We start from the raw sequence: 15666 nt of genomic DNA on the forward strand, positions 1-15666 counted from the left end.
GAAGATTGGATCACAGCCCGGTAAAGTGAACTTTCTGTGCTTGAAGCAAAGGGATTATTTGTCCGTTTGGTCTTTCTTTCTAGCTGTCCCCACCCCTCAGTCAAATTTCTTGCTAATTTCATTCCTCCCTTATGAACCTCATCAAGAGTTACCCGAACGTCACGGTTTCTATATTGCTCGGCCTCAGAGGGATGGGACCTCCCCGGTTTCCGGGTCTGTCCTGTGGAGCTGGCGTTCTTGAGCCCCATTCTGTGCCTTTCACCTCCTATGTGCCTGTGGATTTCACTCAGAATCCCGCAGTTCGTGTTTGGCGGGATCTTCCCAACAGGCCCAGAATTTTCCCTCCTTCTCTGCTGCCAGCCTCCAAGAGAGATCTAAAGGCTCTGGTTCTGTACTGTCGTTAATTTGAATTCAGCATATGTAGCCTGTTATAAAATGCGAGACATCATCATTTGAGCAGGTCAAGCATATTCAGATGAAGACAAATGGTGCTTATTTGATTTCCTTAAAATCAGGAAATGAAAAAAGTGCTCTCTGGAGAAATCATGTTCTGCCTGACTTGGATGATAGACCAATGCATGTCCCCTAGATAAGAACAGGCTCTCGCCTTGAGGTTTTTATCTCTGAAGGACGGCCAGGACTGTCAGCTTGCTGACATGTGCATTATCCATGTCATTTTAAACAAAGTGACCTATGGAAGGGTGCGCTGTGCTGTGACATGGTAATGGGCTGTTGGATGACAGTGAAAGTACACACTGCGAAGGGGGCTGTGGATTATTCTTTTGTTTAACTGACAAGTAGGAGCTTCCTTCCTCCAGCCCCTGGGAGTCTCAGCTCCTTGCAAGCCGGGCCCCTGGTGTCTCAGGCAACCGGCGTGCAGTGGGTGCCAGAGGCGCGTGGGCAGCAGTAGAGGCTCAGTGTCCGAGGCGCGTCCGCTGGTCCTGGAGCCATCCCGGCCACATTCCCACCTGGCAGTCGTCACGTCGTTCTGTCGGGCGTCACAGGCACTAGAGAGGGATTGGTGCTTTCTGGCCGTTCCGGGGGATCTTTTACAGGTGACGGTTGATCTCTCTTTTCAAGCCGGTGGCACTTCTCCAAGAGGATGAGCCTTGTTCTGGATTTCACATCCAAGGGGACATTCTTTCTTTAAAAGACAGTGTGGCATCCCAAAGTGTCACTGGTCCCCAGCAGTGGGAGAAGGTGATAAAGTTTGTCCGGTGTTGCATCGCATGCAGGTGTCTGGGTCAGCGGTCTCAACCTTGAATGCACATCCGAATCATCCGGGCGGGGTGGGGGGGGGGGGGAGTTGTAAAAATCCTGATGCCTGGGCCTCATCCCAGGCCACTTACCTCAGAATCTCTGGAGGTGCCTAGCAGTACTTGTCCAGATGATCACCTAGCTCTGGTAGAGCTGTCTGTGGTTTTCGGAGTGTCCTGGGGGCCACGGTGTTTCCTACACACTGACCGCATCCCAACGAGTCCTTCCCCAGGACCCGAATCCCCGTGTCCTTGCCGCCCCGGTTCCCAGCTCTGAGTGCGGGAAGCAGCGAAGCATCTGAGCAGAGCAGTGGCGGCGGGAAGGGAGCAGGGCCCACCACTCAGAGTCAGGGACGACTCCAGGGCAACGAAGGAGAATAAGGAGATGTTTATAGCAGGTGCACGAGAGGGGTGACGACCAGCGAGGGGAGAGCCGTTAGGAGTGTTCCTCGGACCCGCCGCCCCCGGGGGCTCTGCCTGTGGCCTGCGGTGGCCCTGCAGGCCCTCCTCCTGGCAGGGAGCCGCTCCCCGCCCTCACTCCCATCATCTGTCCCTGCCCCGCCACACGCCACCCTGCGTTCCTCCAGAGGGCTCCCGGCAGGAGCAATCAAGACTGTAATCGCAGCCGTGCCTGCTTGGCTCTGTTACAGTTCAGACTGTCAGGCTTCCCCTTTTGGACTGAGATTGTCTGGTGTTTATCACCGACTTCAGCACCATCCTCCCAGACTTGTGCTGCGCGCCGAAGCCCCGGCCCCTGGCAGCCTCCTCTGTGCCTGAGCCTCTTGGCTGGGCCCCCCTCGGAGCCCCAGAGCTAACCGAGGCTGCTTTCATGTGCTGCTGGGAGGATTCGCATTCAAATCTGAATTGCTAATGGGGGGAAAGATGCCACTCAGTGTCCTGGGATCCCTTCAGCAGCCTCACCAGGGATGCTGTTGGAGGCAAAAGTGAGACTTGTAGGGACCCACTGGGATTTCTCTCCGGAAGACCTGTCATTCTCTTACTCCACGGGGATCTGCAGAACCGGCGGTCTAAAATTAGGGTACTGTATTTCACACAGCTGACTGAATTAAGATAAACTCTGCTTTCCTCTGATACGAAGCTGTAATTTATAAAATGATACCCTTACTAATTAATGTGGAAGTGACTGGGAAAGGAGCGAAAAAAGCAGAGCTCCCCACGCGTGCAGGAGACGCACTTGTGCACGGAAAAGGCTCTGATGAGACGCCGAGCAAAAAAGCACCTCTCAACGCCCCCTCCCAGCCGCGCGGGGTACGTTTCGCACTAGTGCCAGAGAACCTGGAGGACTTGGCCAGGGTCGGCGTTGGGCGGGAGTGAGAGAAGGCTGTGGACGGTCCACATCCTAGATGTGGGATTTTTCTGTGTTGTAGTTAGTGTAAAGCAAGGAGGAAGCGCTTTGCACCTTAATCGCCCAAATGAAGCAATTATCCCAGGCTCCCATTCGAAATGAATTGCTATCATGAGAACAAAGAGGCAACGTGCATATTTCCACGTATTTGGCCTGTATTTTCTCTTGTTGCCTCTCTTCCTCTACCGCTGGCAACAGCCCATTATACTAGGAAACATTCCCTGTTTGGTTATGAAATTAATGTAGAGATTAAAAGTAGTTCCTGTTTATTGTGTGGGCCACAGGGCAAAATTGGTTGGAAGGCGTAATGCCCGGTGGTCAGGCACTTGGGCCTCCGAGTCCGGTGGCTTAGGCTGGTGCGTGACTGTCCTTTCCTACTTTGGAGCAGCGGACAAGCCTCCGTGCTCTCATCCGCCCAATGGGATTAACAACAACTCCACCTACAGTTTTGTAACAATTAAAGAAGACGCTTGACTCAGCTCCTGGTCTCTGGACCAGTAAGTGCCCAAAAATGTTGGCTTTCTTGAGTTTTACTTGGAGGGAGGTGAGAGACTCACTTGGGAAAGGAGGAAGGCCACCCTCTTCTTCAGAAGGCTCCGGATCTGCCGGAAAACCTGCCTGAGGACGTGAGGCCTTTGTCCCCTAGGGCACTTCTTCCTGTTACAAGCTGAATGGAAGTGGTGCGAAATGTCGAAGGTCTCCCCCCACAATGGCTTTGAAACTCCTTATCCCAAATTTCAGGCTTTCCCCTGGCCACAACCCGGAGCCGAGCGCAAACGTGCCATCCTGCAGGAATCTGATGGCAGCTATGTGGCTTGTACAGCCCGTGGCCTACATGCCAAATACTGTCAGCTCCGGACACCCGTCACGGGGGAGAGGGGCCCATGCGGGACATCTGGGGTGGGGCCGTAGCAACTGTATTTTTTGAAAAGTTTCCTAAGTAACCTCGATACGCGATTTGTCTTGAGAACCACGGCCTTATACAAATGTCGGAGAGAAACACTTACTTTCCCCTTGTTTAGGGCTCTTAACAGCTTGATAGCCCGGAAGAAAGACTCAAAAGCTGTAGAGGTGTCGTGGGGGTAACGTGCACCCACGTGCTTGTGTAGAGCTAACATGGAGTACACACACACGCAATACACACGTATGCGATCTCTTCGCAGATAGGAGCCATCCTCCTTTTCCTAACGTACCCGTGAACATGATGGCGGTTTCCTCTCTCTGGGCTTTGAACACCTGGAGAAGGTTGTGTGGTTCCTGTGACTTGCTCACCAGTACCCGGGACATCCTGCTGGGATGCTGCCAGGTGCACATGCAGTGCTACTGATTCCCACACCAGCTCCCTCTCCCCCCGACGTGAACACACTTCTTGGTGCGTTCCAATGTTTTGATGTGTGCTAAAATGTGTCGTGTTTGATCATTTTGTGTTCACTTGTGTGGGAAGGGGGCAGCTTCTAAGAAGAGCAGCGGAGGCTTATGTTCCTAACTCCACACAAACCACACGCCTAACTTGGCTTCTGAAGGACTCAGAAACCGCTGAGATGGCAAACTGAAGACTGGGCATGTGGCTTGTGCTTATAGTGGAAGGGGCCCATGCCTTGATTGGCCACAATGCACACTTGGTAAAGATTGTGCACCCTCAGCAACATTCCAGAAGCTCACTGTTGCTTGTAGAACCTCAGTCCTTGGTTTTAAAATAGGACCTGTTCTGATCAGGAGACAATGAGAGACCCTGTCCTATTTTGGAAAAAAAAAAAAAAAGGAATTTTCTCCCCCCCTTCCAATTTTCTAGCAGCGAAGCAAGCGACCACGGTCCAGGACAAGAGCGGGGAGCCGTGTTCTTGTGTCCTTGGCACTTGGCATAGTGCCTGGCACAAATTAGGTGCTCAGTAATGTTTGTTGCTTTGCTAAATGGGCATTTGCTTTTCCTGGATCTTCATCTCCAGACGGAGGGGAGAAGTGAAACGGGTTCAGAAAACTGATGTTGAACGTGAGTGTGCTCTGTATCAATCCCAGTGTTTCTTTTCTGGACTGCAGCAAATAGGTGCTCTCTTCTTCAGCTTTCTGGATTCCCCGTACAAGTTTGTTTTCTCATAAGATACTCCTGAGCCTTTTCTAAATTTCCTAGCTTATTTGAGCAACTTGTGTAATTTGGGGGCAAGTTTCAAGAGCTTTCCGTTTTGGATGCCCAGTTTCCATAATGCCCATCTGCTCAACCTCTTCTTGCCCCTCCGAGGTTAGGTCCAGGTCAAAATGACATTTTATTGTTCTTCTAACCTCATCCCATTTCCAACTGGTTTAATTCCATTGTAGCCATCCAGAATTCCTCTTCCTACCATCCTTGGATTAAATTTCTACCGCAAATTATTTTAAATCCTGACTCTCATTAGGTTCTTCTCTTTTTCATATCCTTGAGTTTCCATGCCAATCCAAAAACTGCTTCCCTGGATTGAATGTGTATGTAGCAATCGCTTCTCGGCCTTTTGGCTAAGATCAAGTGTATGTAGCGTATCTGTCCACTACCACTGTGCCATACACTGGAAAAAGAATTTGTACATATACGGATTTTTTAATTAATTATAAATCAATAAAATGAATACCCAGGAGTTCTGGAAATGTGTCGGACATCTTTAGCTAAATGCTTATTTCTTAGAATGAATAGTGAGGAGAAAGAACAGGTTCTAGATGTCCTGTTGATCACTGTGGGTGGGTATTGGAGAAGGATACTCAGAAGACTTACTTTCTTATTTCTCACTAGCCAGCGGTGGGGCCCTGGGCAAGTTACCCAACACTGCTGAGCCTTGGTTTTGCCAGAGGTGAAGCTGGATTCATTGATCTAACACTGAATATCCTGATTTCCTATGTAGCTATTTACCTAGGCCCCAACAACATGGCAGACCCAGAGGGAAATTAATATGTGATTGTATTTTCTCTCGGCCAGTGTCGAAGGAAGATCGTATAAGGATTGTCTCCATTCATTCATCTCTCTCTAATTCCTAAGAGGGCATAAACATGGTGGGTAGGTCGGGGCACATCTGCATTGACTCTTTCAAGTAACTGAAGGAAACTTAGGTGTGGGCCTCATGTCTGAACCAGGTCATTATCTCTTTGTTGGCTCATTCAGTCATTCATAGCCACCATTTATTTTTTTCCAGTACGTACCAGGGAACTGATTTGGGCGTTGTAGCTGCTTGGCTCAATTAGGTATGTCACCGTGCACCTGTGGGTAGGCAGCAGCACAATTAGTTTAATCTCTGTTTCTCAGTTACCCTAACTATTTAGGAGAGCACGGGAACTAGTGAAGAGCTAGCTTGCACGATGTGTTTTAAGAACTCACTTGATTGGTAATGAGTATTATTTGGCCTGTGAAAGGAATTCTTTCTGGGATTCTGGAAGACACCTGGGGTTGAGTTCATGCTTCTACAACCCCAGAGAAAAAGTCAGCTGCTATCTCTTAGAATGAAGCACTGGCTTTGATTTTATAGCTTACCTGCAGGGAAGGTTACAATGCCAAGGAAGAGGTAGGTGGAAGTGATGGCTTTCATCCTCACGAAATTGACCATGAACCCTGAGCCACCTGAATAGTGGGAAGGTCATAAGCAGAGACATTTGTACTAGTGATGCCTTTCACAGCGTGTTTTATGCGCGTGGCTTTTCATAGAGTGTAACCCGGGTCGCTCTTTGGTTGTCAGAAGAGTCTGTCTTATTCTGTATTCCAGTTGGAGAGTGTTCTGTCCCCAGTAAAGATGTATGGACTTCTTTGTAGTCATGCACATGTGTCTTTGTGTGTTGTTTGTGGTTGCCTTAGTTAATGCCCCCTTGGTAATTTCTGGTTGGTAGTATAGTTACAGATAACTGCTCCCTATAATTTTGTCATTCTAGGTGTAATAAAGATAATAAAATCTCTGTATTAGGCTGTATTTGTATTTAGGCAAACTTTATACTTTTAAAAGTCCCCAAATTCAGTGGAATAATGTATATCATTTTTCTTCTTTCTTTCTTTCTTTTTTTTTTTTAAATCAAAGCTATAGCTGGGAAGGTCAAGTGCCCCCCCCCCCCCCCCGCTACCCTTGTATAGATGTCATAGAGTTTTTCCTTATTTCTTGGACTAGAGGAGTAGATGGTCTTCATTTCTTGGGGGCTGTAAACCAATGAGATTTGGGTTAATAATAACTAAAGAAGAAGAAGAAAGGCCACTTCAATGGAGAGAACATTGTATTATTCAAAACACTTTTACAAATGCCATTTTATATGACCTGTTGAAAGACTCATTGTGGGGATCTGTGTGCATCTTCATACGCAACACTATTGATCATCTGCAACATGCTGAACTTGGTGACGGGTCTTTCCAAGGGCTGTATCTTCTCCAGTAGGTGTCACGTCATCATTTTACAAATAACAAAGATGAAACTGAAGAGCAAGTGATCAGACATGACCTATGAACCATGTCTTAAGATTCCAGGGTCTGGGCTCTTTTTCCCAGAACGTGCTGCTTCCCTGTGACTCAGGGGGAGTTGGGATATGCCCACAAGCCCCACCTGAGGACCCTCGCCATCTTCCTTATGATACAAGAGACCTGGACCATCTCTTGTCTGTTCACCTCCAAACCCCACTAACTTCTAAAAATCCAAACCTGCCAGTTGCTCAATAAATATTAAATAAATACAGTTTGGGTTCAATGACAAGTCAGATGTACAAGATCTGAAATGTGAGTTTTTAAGTTTCACCCAGGAAGCGGTTGTCCCAGGTGAGAAGGGAAATCTACAAGTTGTATGTCTTGACTCTTACATGTGAGTGGCAAAATCAGCGTAGGGGCCACCGTGAGTAATCAGGGATGCAGGCTTTACCAATGAGCAGACTAAGCCCAAACTATATTTGCTCAAGGAACTCAGACTCCTTTTAGTGCATATCTGTGTGTAAACCTTTAATATCTTATTAAACCATAGGCTCGGGGCGCCTGGGTGGCGCAGTCGGTTAAGTGTCCGACTTCAGCCAGGTCACGATCTCGCGGTCCGGGAGTTCGAGCCCCGCGTCGGGCTCTGGGCTGATGGCTCAGAGCCTGGAGCCTGTTTCTGATTCTGTGTCTCCCTCTCTCTCTCTGCCCCTCCCTCGTTCATGCTCTGTCTCTCTCTGTCCCAAAAGTAAATAAACGTTGAAAAAAAAAATTTAGGGGCGCCTGGGTGGCGCAGTCGGTTGAGCGTCCGACTTCAGCCAGGTCACGATCTCGCGGTCCGTGAGTTCGAGCCCCGCGTCGGGCTCTGGGCTGATGGCTCGGAGCCTGGAGCCTGTTTCCGATTCTGTGTCTCCCTCTCTTTCTGCCCCTCCCCCGTTCATGCTCTGTCTCTCTCTGTCCCAAAAATAAAAACGTTGAAAAAAAAAATTAAAAAAAAAAAAAAACTATAGGCTCCCGGCAAGCACCCCACACCCAGCATATGCTTGGTACTTAGTAGGTGCCCTGTAAATATTAGTGTTCTACCTGAAGTTGCTCTGTTGATTCTTGAAGTGCCAGAAAGGGAAAGAGGCTGGTCACGGTTCCCCAGGCAGCAGGGGAAAGCGCTGGGCGGGGAACAGAGGCTCGTTTCTGAGCTTTTGGTCCAGAGTCCCCCACATCTCATGTGGTCTCTCCAGACTTTTCTTCCTGTGACCAGCACATAGTAGAGAGGACCGTGATATCAACACGGCTCCTGAGCTGCACCCCACAAAGCTGTTCCACTCTGTGCTGTCGTCTGCCACCTCAAGAACCCCTTGTCCATCCCCAGACGCTGACTCTCACCTTCGCAGAGGATCTCGGGGTCCGTCAAGGCCACAGGGTGTCTCCTCTTCTAGCAGCAAGTGCCGCATGGGGTGTTCTTGCAGCCCGAATGGTAGTAAATATCTGAAGCAGCCATGTCCGTGTTAAAGATTATGTATTTGCCACTAAGGGGAGAATATAGTGTTTATCGGCTGGAGTGCGTGCTGGCTGAGCTGATCACGGCACAGCACTCTGTCAGCCAATGATTTGTCCTGTCCTTTATCATCTGTGTCACTCAGCAGTGTGCCGGTGAAGGGAACGGATCGCCCCTTCCCTTTTTTTGTACCCATTTCGTGTAGAAAATTTGTATTTACTTTGGGAGTGTAATTTGTTCCTCATGGATAATGTGACCCTGAGCGGAGCTGGATCATGGGTTAGTTGAAGTGATATTTTCCGCTAATGGTAGTCGTACATCATTGCTGTCAGCTCGGGTTAGGAGGCAAGCACATTACAGCTCCATTTTACCTCTGCAGGCATCTGGGATTATTTGCCATAACCGAGTATGACATGACCGCACTACAGAGTGCATTAAAATTTTACTGGCTTCTCAGGCAAGTTCCCCGGCTCCAGTGTGCGCTTCAGGCAGGCGTCTGATGGGGAGCCCAAGGGCCCTGACTTCCTGCACAGAGGTGCTGCAGGGGGGTGGCCGAAGCAGGGGCTGTTCTCCTCTGGCTCTAAGAAGCCAAGGGAAGAATGTATGGGGAGCCAGCCTGCAGGTGTGTGTGTCTCTGGACATCCCAGACTGGCGGGTGACTGGCTGCCTTGTGCATATAAGAGTACTCTCTGTCCTTGATGCTTAACCCTTAGAGGTAGATGGGGGCAGTAGCTCCTTCTCCAAGGAGAGCCGGGGTAAGCCCGAGTCCCTGCCAAGCCTTGGGCTGATTTTCGTTGTTCTTGTCTGCCTGTGGTCAGACAAAAGGAGGGAAGCGTGGGTCCTCAGTCTGGCAGAATCCGTGTTCATCCATGCAGCTGGACTGAGCCTGCTGGTCTCATAAACCCACTTAGAAATGTTTGCCAGGGTAGCATATGAATTATCTCATATGAGATTCACAATAACCCAATGAAGTATGGGCATGACTACCCCCCTTCTTATTTATAAGGAAACTGAGGTTCAAAAAGGTTAAGTAACTCACCTAACGTCCCGATGATGGCAGAGATAGGATTTCTACCTAACCTTTTATGTAGCTCTCCCTGACTTCACATCCTGTAGTGTTCCATGCTCCCACATAGAGATAACAACAACTACTATTTTTGTAGCATTTATTTATTTATTAAGAGCGAGCGAGAATGTGAGTGGGGAGGGGCAGAGAGAGAGAGGGAGAGAGAACCCCAAGCAGGCTCCATGCTGTTAGTGCAGATCCCAGTTGGGGCTCAAACCCACGAGCTGTGAGATCATGACCTGAGCCAAAATCAAGGGTCGGACGCTGAGTTGACTAAGCCACCCAGGCACCCCTAACAACTACTATGTAAATAGTGTTTATTTACTCTTTACATATTTCGACTTGTTTAACCCACACTGTAACCCTAACAGGTAGGTGCTAATATTATCCCCAGTTTACAGAAGAAGAGGCTGAGTCACAGAGAGCTTAGGTCACATGCCCAGAGCCCCACACCGGCTAGTGGCAGAGCCCGGTTTCAAACCCAGGTTTTCTTGGCTTCTGAGGCAGCACTCTTAGCCAGTAAGCTGCCCCCCTCGTTCACTGCCATGTTCCAATAAGCCTAAGGACTGGTAGGAAAAGGCCATGGAGAATAGTAACATGTTAGAAACAAAAGGAAATGTTCAAAGAGTATTTTATCACTTTCAATTGTAATTCTAACATCCAACAAAATATTGGTCAAAAAAGATGCTCTGTGATGAGCTTTAATTAGTAAGAAGTCCCATTTGCAGCTAGCTCACTACTTGCATGCAAATGGTGCTTCTAAGGTGCTTGAAAGGCATTGATTTTGTTAGGTTAAGGGTGAGTTGGCACTCTGGCAAAATGCTTCATTATTTCGTATTGCTTAGCATCCTTTATTTTTTTTTTTTAAACTCTTATTGGAAAGGCTATAATAAGCACATGTTGAATCATGTTCCTTCGTGGGACAATTTAAGATCGTCCCACTAATACAGGTCAGGGCCTATTCTGTCAGAGTGAAATCATCGCGAATTCCATACCCACGGATCCCGAGTGCCAGGCCCTTGAATGATGACGTGTGCCTACAATGAGGACATTACCTTTTGTTCTGCCACAGGACCTCTCTCCACCTCTGTAGCCCCATCGTCTCCATCTCCGCCAAGCTTAGATGCTACATGAACAGGGCACACAGCACTTCCCTTTGGCTTTGCATGTGGCAGTGTCATAAATCCATGAACGTCTTCGATACACCACACGTAAAATGAGTTCTACCTGTGTCCTCAGGGCAGCTGTGTAAATGCTGCATCAGAAGAGCCCTAGACAGCCATGGCTTTGCTCATTGAGAAATTTGAAATTAAGTTAGCACACAATGGATTATGCTCCCTGGCCTCACTCTCCTCCTTGGGCTCCCAAGAACACACATTGATCTTCCCCATGAGATTGCAGTAGGTCTAGGGGACTGACCTGATTTTCTCCTCTGGCCTTAGATCCAATCGCTCAAATAGTAAAGGACAAAAACAAAAATATTGATCCAGGCATTGAAAAGTAATTATCCCTCTCAGATGGTCTATTTGGAATGCAGCAATAATTTTAACTAACGTATTCCTCAGAGACAGCATGACAACGTGTGTGGATCATTTACTTTATTTAAGTAGAGCCACACTTCGAGTCTCACCCCAACCTGAACTTAGAATGATGCACAGGTAGGTCCACTTTAAGATTAGACGTTGGAAAAAAATTCAGCATTTACCAACAAATCAATTACAGAGCAATTATTCATTGTTATAAAGGAATCCGTCCACCTTTTGTAGCTAGATAAAAAACGTGATCTCCACATCCTTAAATACATACTTAGAGCAGAAGTCCTACAAGAGTCCTTTGAAGCCTTTGGGTCATTTTAAAGCTCTTAAGTTTTAACAGCTCTGGCTGTATTTATGTTAGCGGGGTTTAGTGTTGTTTTGCTTTTTAAGGTTCTTTTTCTGCTTCCAATAACAAATTAAATTCAAATAACAAATAAGGAAACATACGCTTTTGGAATTCAGGTGTTGTAATAACTAAACCATCAGAAGGGCAGAGATACAGACTGTACTTAGCACAAACCAGAGAATTCAGTGCCCTCCGTGTCTTGTGTCTGCTTCTTTTCGCCTATTTCATTTTGATTGTTTCTGAGACCTGGTTTCTCCTATTGGTGGAAATCATGACCCATCCTCTGGAACATTACACCTTCAGCTTCAGCCAGCGGAAGAAACACTTTTCCACCGTAGTCGTTAAAATCTGATGAAAGGACTCTGATTTGCTCAGGCTGGGTTAGGTTTTAAGTCCTCTTCTCCAGAAAGGACTATGGAAAGACTGGGCCATGTTGTCCAAAAGTGCTATTCTGGAGGTAACCTGTATGGTGTTGGAGCGGGCACAGGGCCCGGAAAGGTGAGAGTTGTACAGACAACAACGTGTCTACAAAGCATAACCTCACCTTCCTGCCATGTGTGAGTCAGGCGCTCAAAGGCACTTCTTGCCACCTGTTCCAGCTGCCTCGATCATCAAAGGTTAGCACTTTATAGTGGTCACGGGGTCTCCGATATGAACACACATTACAGTTGTATAAAATAGTTGCCTACATTTTCACAGAATCATCGTAAATGCACTCACGGATTAGTTCTATCTTGCTTAAGCAATTAAAAGTTATAGAAAGGCACAGGAATGCATAGAGTGAGGGAGGGTTCATGCATACAGGTATTCAGAATAGCACAGAATTTATTAATACTTTTAATATAGTGGATGATGAGTTAATCCCCAAGTATAAGACAGCCACCTTGAAGAGAGATACGAGGATCCAAAGTCATCAGGATTAGTAACTCACTTGTCTGGGGAACCAGATATAACTTACTTGTCCAAAGAAATCGTGTCCAACACAGTACTTCTCTAACTATCACAGGTGACCTTGCTCAGATGGTTTTCCAGGGACTAGAAGTTAATAAGCTCAGTCGTAGCCACTTTCGCCTCCTGGTGAAACTTTAACCCCTCACTGGGTGCTGAGGCAAACACCATCCTGGGAACCAGGGATGGAACGATGACAAAGATAGAACAGCTCTTGAGAGAGATAAGATCTAATTGCAAAGAAAGCTAAGGTACCTCGATGAATTATAAGGTCTCCCATAGTGCACGCTGAGGATGGCATGGTGTCGGAATCAAACCACCGAACCATGCTGCCTAGGAGAATAGGCGTTGGAGTTAGACCTTACTGAAACACGTGGATGTGGGCGACTGCTAGGGAGCAAGGGTGGTGAAGACCACAGGCCAACGGGATCTTGTTTGCAGAAGGCAAGGAGCTGTGAAAGGCTCAGCATATGGAGAGGAGCGTGAGGGCTTCCGTTTCCATAGAACAAGGTTCATGGTGGGGGTGTGGATGTGACTGTAATGTGTGCTGGTGTTAAATAATATAGCTCCACAGAGACAAGCCTGGATGGCAAGCTGAGAGTTTGGACTTGATCCAGGCAGGAGCCACGGAGTACTTCTTGTAGATGAAGGACACATCAGATGTGACTTTCTAGAAGAGAATTCTGGAGGTGGTGTGAGGGATGGGAGGCAGACTTCAGCCAGATGACAAAATTGAGGTGACGGGGATCTCAATCAAAGTAATGAGAAAGGCAGGATTTAGATTTGGGGACCTTTCTGGAAGTGGAATGAACATGGTTGGTGACCACTGGCATGTGGGGGTTCAGAGAGCAGTCACAGATGACCGGTTTCAAGGACATCCGGGTGGGGATTGGTGCTGCCGTCAGTTGGACACCAAGAGTAAGGGATACAGGAAATGTAAGGTCACGGGGGCCCACAGGACCCTCCACTGGGGGAAGTCAGGAGACAGACAGAGCAGGAACTCTCAGAACTGTAGGTCAGCATCTGGGAGGCCAGCAGCCAGCGGAGCAGTGGAGACATTTGGAACTGTGGGCGTGAGCGGGAGCCCAGGCAGAACGTGGAGATTTTGTCTGCATGTAACGGAGGAATAAACATACATGGTGATTATAGCCATTAAGGACAAAATAACCGTACATTAATCATAGCACCTGATATTTACGTAGCCTTTTAAAAAATGATATCCAGAATGACTTCCTTTATTTTTCGTTGCGGCAGAATACCCGTGACAAACCGTACCACCTTAACCACGTTCCAGTGTACGTTTCAGCAGCGTGAAGGGTGTCCATGTAACTGTTGTGCAGCCTGGGTAGCCTTTTATCTAAAGGTGTTAAAGCACCATACCCGTAGCTCACTTGAACGTCATACCAAACACGCCTGATAAAGGAATACTCGATCTTCATTGTGCAGGTGAGGAACTTGAAGCAGAGAATGAACTGAGGCAAAAGGTTCATACTTTGGTGACAGCTCCCCCCCCCCCCCCCGTTTTCTCTGGTCGTTATCCGAGTTACACCACACCATCCATAGTGACACGATCTTAGTGTCCAGCTTCCAGTGGGCCCGGCTGTCACTCACTTATATCCTAAGATTTCAGAGCTTTCTTTAAGAAAACCAGAGCAGAATCAGCCCAGGGGGCTCAGCTTCCACGCCGCTGGTCTGTGGCCGAGAGGGAGCTGATTCACCTTCCCTGAACATGAAGATTCAGCAGCCCTAAGCACCAGTGGGGTTCACAGCTGTCTCCACTGGGCAGCTCCCCAGGGCCCGGCCGGCCGGGGCCTGTCATAACTGGAAGGGCCCTCGGAGACTAGAGGTCCAGCCCCCCACTTGCTGTGGACAAGGACAGAGGAACAAAGCAGGGCCGCTGGTGGAACAGGCAGCCATCTGCTTCGGGAGGGTTTACGGGTTCGGTCTACGAGCAGGAAGTGAGGTCGGGGGCTGCTTCCATTGGCTCGAAAGTAAGGAAGGGAAGAGGGATACAAGCAGAACTGTGTCCGCCACATTCAGCTCCCTCAGAAACCAGAGAGGGCATGGCATAGAGAGAGGAGAGCTGCATTTCCCATTCTTCTCCTCGTTCCTCTCCTTGAAAGTGAAATGGTCGGCCTCCAGCCAGACCCCAGACCAGACCTGCTGGGAACCTGCTCTCCCGATGTCTCCTGTAAGTGCGCTCAGAGTTGCCCTGCAAAGGCGAAGCTGTCCCCTGGGGAGCCGAGTAGGAGGCGGGCTCCCGAGTTCAGGACTCCGGGCACTAACACACTGAGCCACCTTGACTTTCCAGACCAGGAAAGTCTGTTTCAAACAGGCTGGTCACAGCTTATCTGGCAGGAACTCAGACTCCCGGGCGCCCACCTGAGGTAGCAGTTGCCCACACCTACGTTAATCCAACGTTAACGTAATCCTTTAAGAAAGCTTGTGGTGTTTGGAGGGGGTTTTTTTTGTTGTTGCTTTTTTTTTTCTTTGTAAATAATTTTAGACTTACAGAAAACAGCTCAGGAGGCTCCCATATACCTGTCACTCAGCTTTCCTTGATGTTACATCTGGTAAAGCCATACTACAAGTATCTAAACCAGGAAATTAACCTTCATATTCTACTGTTAGCTACACCTACAGACCTTATTCAAATTTTACCCATTTCCCCAGTTACGTCCTTTATTCCAGAATCCAAGGAGGTTATTTTGTGGATTGTCCATCCTTCGGTTTGAGTTTGTCTCATGTTCTCTCTTGGTTAGATTGAGGTTATACAGTTTTGGCAGGAAGACCACAGAAGTGGTGGACCCTTCTCAGGGCATACCGTCAAGGGGTATGTGAGGTCTCCCTGCTGGTGATGGCAACTTGGGTCACTCAGTTAAGGTGATAGACATCTCCAGCCTTCACGCCTAAAAGGTACTGGTTTTTCCCTTTCAAATTAATAAGGATCTTCGGAGATACTTTGAGACTACACAAAATATGTTTCACATCATATTTTTACCCACTAATTGTAGTGTTCACCGATGGTTTTTGGTCTCAGTAGATATATTCTGGTCTTTGCCTGATGGTAAGACATGTGCTGTTAACCTGGCCAAGGCATTCTGTATCTGGCTGAGCTATTCACGGTAGCTAGCCACTTGTAGAAAGCGCGAGAACTGTGCAGTCTGACAGGCCAAAGCCACAGCTCCACGGGGTTGGGTCATAAGGTGTCCTGTGGATGTCAGACACAGGAGGTCACTAAGCTTGGGGTATGAGATGGCTAGA

General features: G+C 48.1%; 1 protein-coding gene across 10 annotated transcripts in view; it reads left to right on the forward strand.

The window, feature by feature from the left end:
• The window catches only part of AUTS2 (activator of transcription and developmental regulator AUTS2), a 1119695-nt gene that overhangs the window by 796057 nt on the left and 307972 nt on the right, over positions 1–15666 (forward strand). The window lies entirely within an intron of this gene.

Source organism: Felis catus, chromosome E3 (assembly GCF_018350175.1).
Source record: "Felis catus isolate Fca126 chromosome E3, F.catus_Fca126_mat1.0, whole genome shotgun sequence".
In the NCBI taxonomy this organism is placed as follows: Eukaryota; Metazoa; Chordata; class Mammalia; order Carnivora; family Felidae; genus Felis; species Felis catus.